This window comes from Artibeus jamaicensis, unplaced genomic scaffold (genome assembly GCF_021234435.1).
Source record: "Artibeus jamaicensis isolate MK-2021 breed Jamaican fruit bat unplaced genomic scaffold, CSHL_Jam_final scaffold_1689, whole genome shotgun sequence".
Lineage (NCBI taxonomy): Eukaryota > Metazoa > Chordata > Mammalia > Chiroptera > Phyllostomidae > Artibeus > Artibeus jamaicensis.
In genome coordinates, this window is record NW_026522029.1 from 1,708,851 (window position 1) to 1,718,206 (window position 9,356).

At 43.6% G+C, this 9,356-nt stretch overlaps 1 non-coding gene across 1 annotated transcript; it reads right to left on the reverse strand.

Moving 5' to 3' along the window:
* Positions 1–441: 441 nt before the first annotated feature.
* On the reverse strand, positions 442–548 carry LOC119041762 (U6 spliceosomal RNA). Its single transcript, XR_005081105.2, has one exon. It is a non-coding gene; the product is annotated as a U6 spliceosomal RNA (small nuclear RNA).
* Between the last annotated feature and the right edge of the window lie 8,808 nt (positions 549–9,356).

A 9,356-nucleotide genomic window follows, 5' to 3' on the forward strand; every position in this document is an offset into this window, starting at 1 on the left:
TGACTGTAGAGAGTTGGGTCTATTTCTGGGCTCTCTGTTCTAATCCATTGGTCTATGTGCCTGTTTTTATGCCAGTACCAGGCTGTTTTGATTACAGTGGCTTTGTAATACAGTTTGATATCAGGTATTGTGATCCCTCCTGCTTTGTTCTTTCTTCTCAAAAGTGCAGCTGCTATTTGGGCTCGTTTATGGTTCCATATAAATTTTTGAAGTGTCTGTTCTATGTCTGTGAAATATGCCATTGGTACTTTAATAGGGATTGCATTGAATCTGTATATTGCTTTGGGTAGTATGGACATTTTGATGATGTTAATTCTTCCAATCCATGAACACAGTATATGTTTCCATTTGTTAGTGTCTTCCTTGACTTCTTTCTCCAGGGCTGTGTAGTTTTCTGCATACAGGTCTTTTACCTTCTTAGTTAGGTTTATTCCCAGATACAAAAATATGGAACGCTTCACGAATTTGCGTGTCATCCTTGCGCAGGGGCCATGCTTATCTTCTCTGTATCATTCCAGTTTTAGTATATGTGTTGCCGAAGCGAGCACTGTTGGTGATTCTTTTAAATTAAGGTGTTAAAGACCTTTATTTTAATGCAAATGTATCTTTTGGGTAAACCATTACTCACTTGGACTTACCAGCTGGGATTCATGCCTGGTGCATAATGAAGACCTAGCTCAATACAGCAGGGCAGGTCTAAGGCTCTATGACCAGGACCTGGGCCCCTAGACAAAGAAGGAGGGGTGGTAGGGAACAAAGTGTGGGCACTGCTGGGAGGCCACCACCACATGAACTCACTGGGTACCCAGAAGTGCTGGAAGAACAGGGCAGGGACACTGAGAACAGCCTTCACCACTGAGAATCTTGAGGAATAAAGATACAGTTCACAGACCAGTGAAGAGGCAGGCTGTTTCATGCTTAGAAAAACTAAGTTACTGGCTGTGTATTCTCAACCTCATAACAGTTCCATCTGTGGGTGAAACAGAAAGCTTTCCTTGGGAGCAGCAGTAAGGTTCAGCCATGGCCCAGGGCCCAGACCACTGGGCAGAGGTCCTTCCTGTTGGGAGAGTCACATTCCCCTGTTATTTGTGACAGCCGCAGGACCCACAGGCTGCCTGCAATGTGCAGACTGCATAATTCAGCATGAACGTCGCCAACAATTTTTGGCCTCAGCTTTTTAACTGGTTTTCATTTAGCAACCATTTCAAATTTTTCCGGGACACTTCATGTTTTAATGAAGAAAAATTAAGTGCCCCTTAGTCAACTTGGCAAAAGAGAGGGTGGGTGACAGTGGTCCAGAATAGTAATTAATAAGGCCTACTATTACCATTAAAAATCCCAGAGCAGACACTGGCAGTTTATTCCCATGTAGTTGGAAAGAGGAGAACGTTCTGTCCTTGGAGATGACAGTTGTTCATACTCATCAAGTCACAGAGCTATGCAACCATTTGTGAATGCAAAGCTTCTGACGGTGACAAGGGAGCAGCATGTCCACGGAGCGAAGTAAGGCCCCAGACTGGGGTTTAATCCCCACTCCAGTGCAACACAGCTTCCACCACAGGCTCTCATGGGGTATGTAAATATTGGGTGGAACTGGCCACATAATCAAGTACATGAATGAACTGTAAATTGATTCAACATACCTCATTACATTGTTGACCCAACCATGACCTTCTAACCACAGGTAGCACTACCCAAACCTCCTACCCATCGTACTTCTAAGAGAAAATGTGTACCAGCCTTTTGGGACATTAGCTTCCCATTCACATGTAGGGCTTTATTCACCATTCTAGAAGAAGATTCCACTAGACAACAGAATCTTCACAGGCTGTGACAGCATGGCTGTCCTATTCTTCTCATGGCCCTTCCATCCCAGGGCAGTGACCATCCCAGGGTGCCCACAGATCTGATCTTGCATGACGAGAAAATATTCAGCCATCTTTCAGCTTTTGCCCCTTGAGACTTCAGTGAGGACATGTCCCCTCACCCTCTCCACTTGTCTCGTCAGCTGTGCAAAAGATGGACACTCCCATCCTTACTCAAGTGGGAGTGTGGAGGCCACCACAAAGGATGGCTCACCTTTTGCTGCATTACACGTATCTGCCAGAAATGGACTTTTTGGCACTTGGCACACTTTTGCTGTCTACATTCAACCTCTTAATTCCAACTCAGATACTATGGTCCATTCACTTGGCAGTTTCACTTTAAAGAAAAACAAAGCAGGAGCTTTTAAGTTTCTTTTACAGTTCTCTGTCTATAACCTAGTGTTCTCCACTGCTTTGCAAAGATGTATGAAGTATTTTGATCACATGTGATAAAGCAAGTATTATTAAAGACTGTGAAGATGTCAACCCCCACACGCTTAACGGAGAGGATCGCCTTGAACCAGATAATAAGCATTCAGAAAATTATGTTAATCAATACTTGGTTAACATGACCCAGAAATAAGTTTGATGGATTAAAACTAAACTGAGGGTGGCATAGGTAAATGCGGTACTGATCTCCTCCCACAACCACATTGAAATTAGAACTAAACTACAGAAATAAACACCACTCAGAACTGCCTGCAATCTAGCTGAATGGAATTCCTATGACTAGGGAATTAAAGAAGATGCCCACATTGAGACTGGGAGGAGAGGTGGAGACTCAGAACAGGCTGGTCCTACACCCACGTGTGAGTGGATAAAAATTCGGAGGGATAACTCTGGAACAAGGGGCCCCAGCCCCACACCAGGCCCCATAGCCCAGGTTTCTGTGTTAGAAAGAGAAATCCCCATAACTTCTGACTATAAAAACCAGTGGGATTGAGGCTGAAGGAGATGGAGGTGTTCTGAAATCCCAGACAGTTCTTCTTAAAGAGCCTGTGCACAGACTTACTCTGGATTCACTCTTTCTGAGCTCCAGTGCTTGAAAGGTACCAGAGACATATGGTGAGTAAGTGAATTATCTAGGATCAGGGCAAAAGCTGGGAGGAGAGCTTCCTCCAAAACAGAAGGACAGGCAGAGGCCATTGTTCCATTGGTGAGCCCTGCCCACCACAGAGCCAGCAGGCAGGCATCATATCTGAGACTCCATCAGCTTGGTTCACACTGTTTGCCTTTGCACCGCCCTGGTGATTCCCTGAAGCCCCACCCCACCGAACTCTCAGGCCCACACAAGCTGTTTCCAGTGGCTTTCCCATATTAATAATGGCCTGTCTTGGCTTATGCTTCAGGCTTCCTAAAATGTCTCAAACAAGCAGCAGCTGGCCTCAGCATGTCCCATACCTCTTGATAAGTGGCCCCAGCCCTGGCACTAGCAGAGCTGGTTTGGGTTCACAACTTGGCCTTGCCTGGGAGACTCCAAATACAAGTAGAAGCCATCTGCAGATCATTTTTTAGCTCATGCCATGTGGGCCTGGGAAGAACACAGGTGGTACGTGACCTTGGCCTGCACTTCTCAGGAAGCCCTACAGACAGCACACCCAGTAGACAGCTCTAGAGCACACTGAAGCACCATCACCCAACCACCTCCACAAGCAACACACACAAGGGGCAAACTGAAGTAAGTCTTGCTCTTTGAAGTGGGCCCCTGCACAGCTGATCTCCATGGTGGTCAGAGGTTGGTCATGGTTGCCAGTCCTTGCAGCTAATTGGCCTAGGGATAAATCCTTCCCATTGATGTGCTGAGAGCAATCAAAGCTCAACTACAAGAGGAGGGAGTACACAGCCCACACAGGGAGTGTCACCTCAGGGACCCAGCTTGGTTGATGGGGGATGAGGCTGTGCTATTAGATCTTACAGAGCATCTGCCACATTGCACCAGTCCACCAAGCCTGGGAGAGATAGCAGCTCTGCCTAATGGATGGAAACAAACACAGGGATACTGCCAAAATGAGAAGGCAAAGACATATGCCCCAAGTGAAAGAATGAAACTCCAGAAAAAGAACTAAATAAAATGGAGACCAGCAATCTACTAGATGCAGACATTGGTTATAAGAATGTTCAGTGAACTTAGTGAGAACCTAAGCAGCATTATGAAAGAGCAACCAGAAATGAAGGATACACTAATTGAAAAGAAGAATAATTTATAGGGAATCAACAGTGGAATAGATGAAGCCTAGAATCAAATCGGTGATTTGGAAGGCAAAGAAGCAAAAAGCACCCAATCAGAACAGCAAAAGGAAAAAATAATTTTTAAAAAGGGGACAGGATAAGGAGCCTGTGAGACAACTTTAAGCATACCAACACTTGCATCATCGAGGTGCTGGAAGGAGAAGAGAGAGCAAGTCTAGGACGTGCAGAGGCCTAAACAAGACGTACCCACAGAAGCCCACACCAAAACACATCATAAGTAAAATGCCAAAGGCTAAACACTAAGAGAGAAATCTTAAAAGCAGCAAAAATAAAAATAAAAAAGCAGTTGGTTACCTACAAGGGAGAGCTCCCATAATAATCAAAGCAGTGTAAAGCAAGGACCCATAACCAAGATTACTCTACCCAGCAATGCTGTCATTCGGACAGAATTGAAGGACAGATAAAGAGCTTCCCAGACAAGAAAAAGCTAAAGGAATTTATCACCATCAAACCAGTATTATATGAAATATCAAAGGGTCTTTCTTAAGAAGGAGGAGAAGAAAAAAGGATAAAAATATGAACAATAAATACATATCTATTGATAATAGAATCTAAAGAACAAAATAAACAAACTGATCAGAAACAGACTCAGACATGGGGAACATTTTGACAGCTGCCAGATGGGAGGGGGTGTGAGGGGGATATGTAAAAAATGTGAAGAGGTTGAGAAGTACAAGTTGATTGTTACAGAATAATCTTAGGAATGTAGACCCCAACAATATTCCCTTAGGGAATATTGCCAATGATATTCTAGTAACTATGTATGGTGTCAGATGGGTGCAAGATTCATCAGGATGGTCACTTAGTAAGTTACATAATGTCTATTCACTGGGATATACACCTGAAACTAATACAATAATGTGTATCAACTGTAGCTGAAAAAAAGTTTTTAAATGATTTCAATAAACAAAAATAAAAAGTTTATCAAGGAGGGGAAAGCTGCAAAACTTATATCCTGGGGCATTTGAGATATTGCTGCCTGGCCTATGTCCTCAGTTCCGCTCAAATAAACTCTTACCAAAAAAATAATTAGCTTTAGTGTGTAAAAACCTATGCTACAGTGATAGTTATTGTCAGAAGCCAAATATTTGAGGTTCTCCCTTCAAGTGTGGGGGTGACTTTGCCTGCAAGTCCCCCCATCAGACACAGATGAAAGTAACACTACCAAGACATGATCTGCTTGGGGAGGAGAGGTGGCCAATTTCTCAGAGGAAAAGGACCGGGAGCCCCTTCCTCCAGGGACTTTTATTGTGTTGTAATACACAGGAATACAGGTGGTAAGGATCAAACAGTAGATAACATTTCAAAGAAATCTGAGGGCTTAGTGTGAGTCCGTGTCTGTCAGGAAAGGGGGTTGCAGAAACTTTGGGAGACATGCTCATTTCCCGCTCAGACCCTTATCATATGAATGTAAGCACTCTTATCAAAGCAGGCTTCACAGGACTTTTAGGAATTCTTTCTTACGCTCAATCACTCTGGATCCCGCTCTAGCTAGCAAGAGGCTACACTGCCTCCCCCATCACAAGTTTTCAGGTTTAAGTAGATTAGAGCCAGGAAGCACTTCTCCCAGAGGACTTGGGGACTCGGGCTATGTCAGAATAGCCAAGGGGGTGAGGGTCCCTCACTCCCTCTTTGTTGCAGCCCCCGAGTCCTTCCATGAAGGCCTCCCAAGTGATCGTGCCTGGCTTAGATTACCCCCCCTCTCTGAGGGGTTGTACCCATCTCTGACTAACCGACCATGCTTTGGGGGCAGGGGGAGGAAGCAGAGGCAGCGTTTGCTACCAGAGACAAGCTTTGTCTCCTTGTGGCTCGCATTCCGGAGGTCCCTCACTCATTCTTAGCCATGGGAGGCAGTTACAACTCCTGAAACCAGGCAGAGCAGTTCCCAACATTCAAGCCCATAGAAAATTTTGACAAGTAAAATTGTAGACTAATGTTACTTCTGGGGAGGATTTTTAAGAGCTGGGTACAGTATGTTACCTCTGCTTTTCCCTTTCTCATAAGTGAAAAGCAGTTCTCCAAGGAGAGGCTCCTCCATCACTCTTGTCCTGCAGCGAGTATGATGACAAGAGCACCAGCCAACACATGACAGGTATATGTGAGAAAAAGAAATAAGTATTTGTTGGTTTAGGTCATCGAGATTTCGAGGTTGTTACTGCAGCATCACCGGACTTGCCCTGACTGGCACGGCCCCTTGAGTTCTATTTTGTAGGTGTGAGTGTAGAATAGACAGGAGAAAGAGGCAGAGCATCTGGGTTCGGGTTTTGTTGGAATGGTAAGACAGTGTACTTTCAATAAAGAACACATGTTGGTCTGCCTACTCCCCCATTGGCTTAGCAGTTAACTCCAAGAATCGTTTAAGCTAAGCTGGCTGTGACAACTGACGGAAGAGGAGGAGTGATTTAGCAGGATTTATTGTTTCCTGGTGTTATTGTTATGGTCTGATATTGAGTAGCTTTGTGTGTGTGGGAGAGAAAGAAGGGACAATATGTTGGATTGTATTAAATGTTGGATCCCATTAAATAAATTATATTATGAGAAAAGCACAATCATCCATAGCACCAGAGATATTTATTGAGCATTATGTGAAAGACAGTAATGTGGAAAATGGTTCATACTTATTTTAAAGGTTCATATACCACAAAAGAGTATAAAGAAAATGCACTTAGTCAAAACCCACCATCCCGAGGTAACCCTGCTTACATGTCAGTGAACATGCTCCACGCATCTCTCTATACGTATATCCAAACATGCGAAGATGTTTTACGTGAATGGAAATGGGCTATTCAAGTCACATCCATTTAATTGAATCTCATGTGCACAGTACTAGGAACTGAAAAGCAGGTAGAGCAACCGCTGTCTGTCCTGAAGCTCACTGTTGAGGTGAAAATACAGATATTCAACAAAAATTTTCAAGGTAAATTAGTGTTGTAACATCAAAAGTCCAGGGTGCTATGCATATTACAAGGATTTTACTTAACCTAAGGTATAAGGGATGATTTCCTGAGGAAGTGATTATGTTATAAAATGATTTTTATGTTACTCCACATGTCAAAATAACTGTACATTATAATTTTCAGTGGTGGCATGATATTTTATTGTATGAAATTATGTATGTACTCCAATTTATTTGCAATTCCTTATTAGTGGACATTCAGTTGATATCCTTTTTTATTCTTTATATATAGTGCTTCAGTGGAAGTCCTTTTGTATCCATTTTTCCCTTATATTTATTTAGGATAAAGAGAGAGAAATGAGAACATTGGATTAGAAGTCATACAAATTTTATATTTATGTTATACATATGACATATACACATTACATGTGTATTATACATTGCTAAAATATATATACATACATGCATATAAATGTCTATACATACTATAGACATCAAATATAGATATTGGTTTACTGCCTACAGAAATGCACCAATCTATATTCTCAATATTAATGCTTAGGAATGACAATTCCCCAACTTCTGGGAAATGGAAGAAATATAATTCATTAAATCATTTTGTAAAGTTTGCCAGTATTATAGGTAGGAAAATTTTTATTTTGTTTGCATTTCTTTAGTCAGCAGGAGGCTCCATATTGGATGTGTTGAACAGAATGGAGGCAGCCTAATCAGACACACATAAGCCAGAGAGTGTGATACAGACTTATGAAAATTCAGGGGGCTTGGCATTAGTAAAGTGTGTAGGAGCACAACGGTATGAGGTGTGCTGAGACATCTTCTTGTAGAAAAGGCCAGGTTGTTGCATCTTAAACCCTCCATTACTAAGAAAGAGGCACAGCGTTTGGTAGTCCACTTTCATAATGGAATGTAGGATACATCATACTTGGGAATAATGTCAACCCAGTGATTTTAACCAGTTTGCGAGGCACGTTGGTGTGCGGCAAGAATGTTTAAAACATGCAGTTCCTGACCGCTTTTTCCTTGGACTGTCAAATAAAAGAATAAAAACAGCAAAGCAACAATAGCCATCCAGTGCGAACGAATCAAAATTATACCTATTTTTGTCAGATCGGTAAAAAATATATTTGTTGGTGTGCTGCAGAATTTTAGTAATTATTTTATGTGTGCCTAGAGGTTAAAAAGGTTGAAAAGTGTGGTTTTAATCCATTTATAGGATAACTCAGAAGGATTTTAGTTTTGTGTATGGCCCAGAGTAAGAAAAGTCTCTGTGACGGGTCCTCTTGAAGCTTGGCTGCATGACCCAGCAGAGGACGTCATGCTAGAGGTGTTTCAGGTAAAGGTTAGGGCACTGGGTAAAGATGCTCTGTGCAGCCTCCAGCAGTGCGCTGTGGGGGGTCTTCGGTGCAGACTGCTAGAATTCTCAAATCATGCCTCTGTAACAGACATGACCGCTATTTGATAAATAGCCATGGGCCTTAAGAGACTGAGAGCTTGACCATGGGACAGCAGGTGACTATGTGACCAGAACTTTTTTGCCATTACCTAGGTGTCTTCGGATCCTCCACGTTAGTCAAGAGAGAGCAACAGCACTCCACTGTGCAATGGAATGGAAGCTCCAGCAATGGACCCAAGAGGGCCGAGAAGGTGCACACCAATTGCATGAACAAATGGTTCAGCACTCTCAGGGGCCCCGGGACTCCTCTCCCTTGACTCTGGCCTCGTGGCAGTGGCGATGCAGAGCTCTGCAACCAATATGAACAGGAGGGACAGTCTCAGGCTCACCGGTGAGTTGGTATAACAGTCAGAATGCCTTCACACTACAGCTGCCCTCGGTGGGTGTCTCAAAAGTGGTGGTGGATGAAGACGGCCCCGCACACACAACCGCAGTGTCTACACTTGGTGGTTGAACTTGTATGGAAGAAGGGGTGGCCTGGGGTATAGCTTTCATGGACCCTGGAGCTGTGTGACAAGGGGCATCAGTGATTGGTCCAGGGTCTGAAAGGGGCAAAATTTAAAAATAGGAGATCTGGAATTCTGGGGTAGAAGCATGTTCTTGGGCTTATGAGATTGGGCACCAGAAGCACTTGTAGGAAGCAGCGTCTCCTAGGATGTGAAGCATAAGTCCTGAAGGTTTGGAGAGGAAGGGGGTCAAGGAGGGAATATTTTCTCTCAGCAGCCCCTCTCGCCAGTAGAGCTTTTGGCACTGGCTTGAATTTCCTGTTGCTCAGGACTGACCGATTCAGAAAGCGTCCTCTCGAAGCTCTGCTGGAAGAAAGAAGAGCTTCAACCCCCTTTCTCCCCAGCGCCGTTCTGCCCCCTCTTCC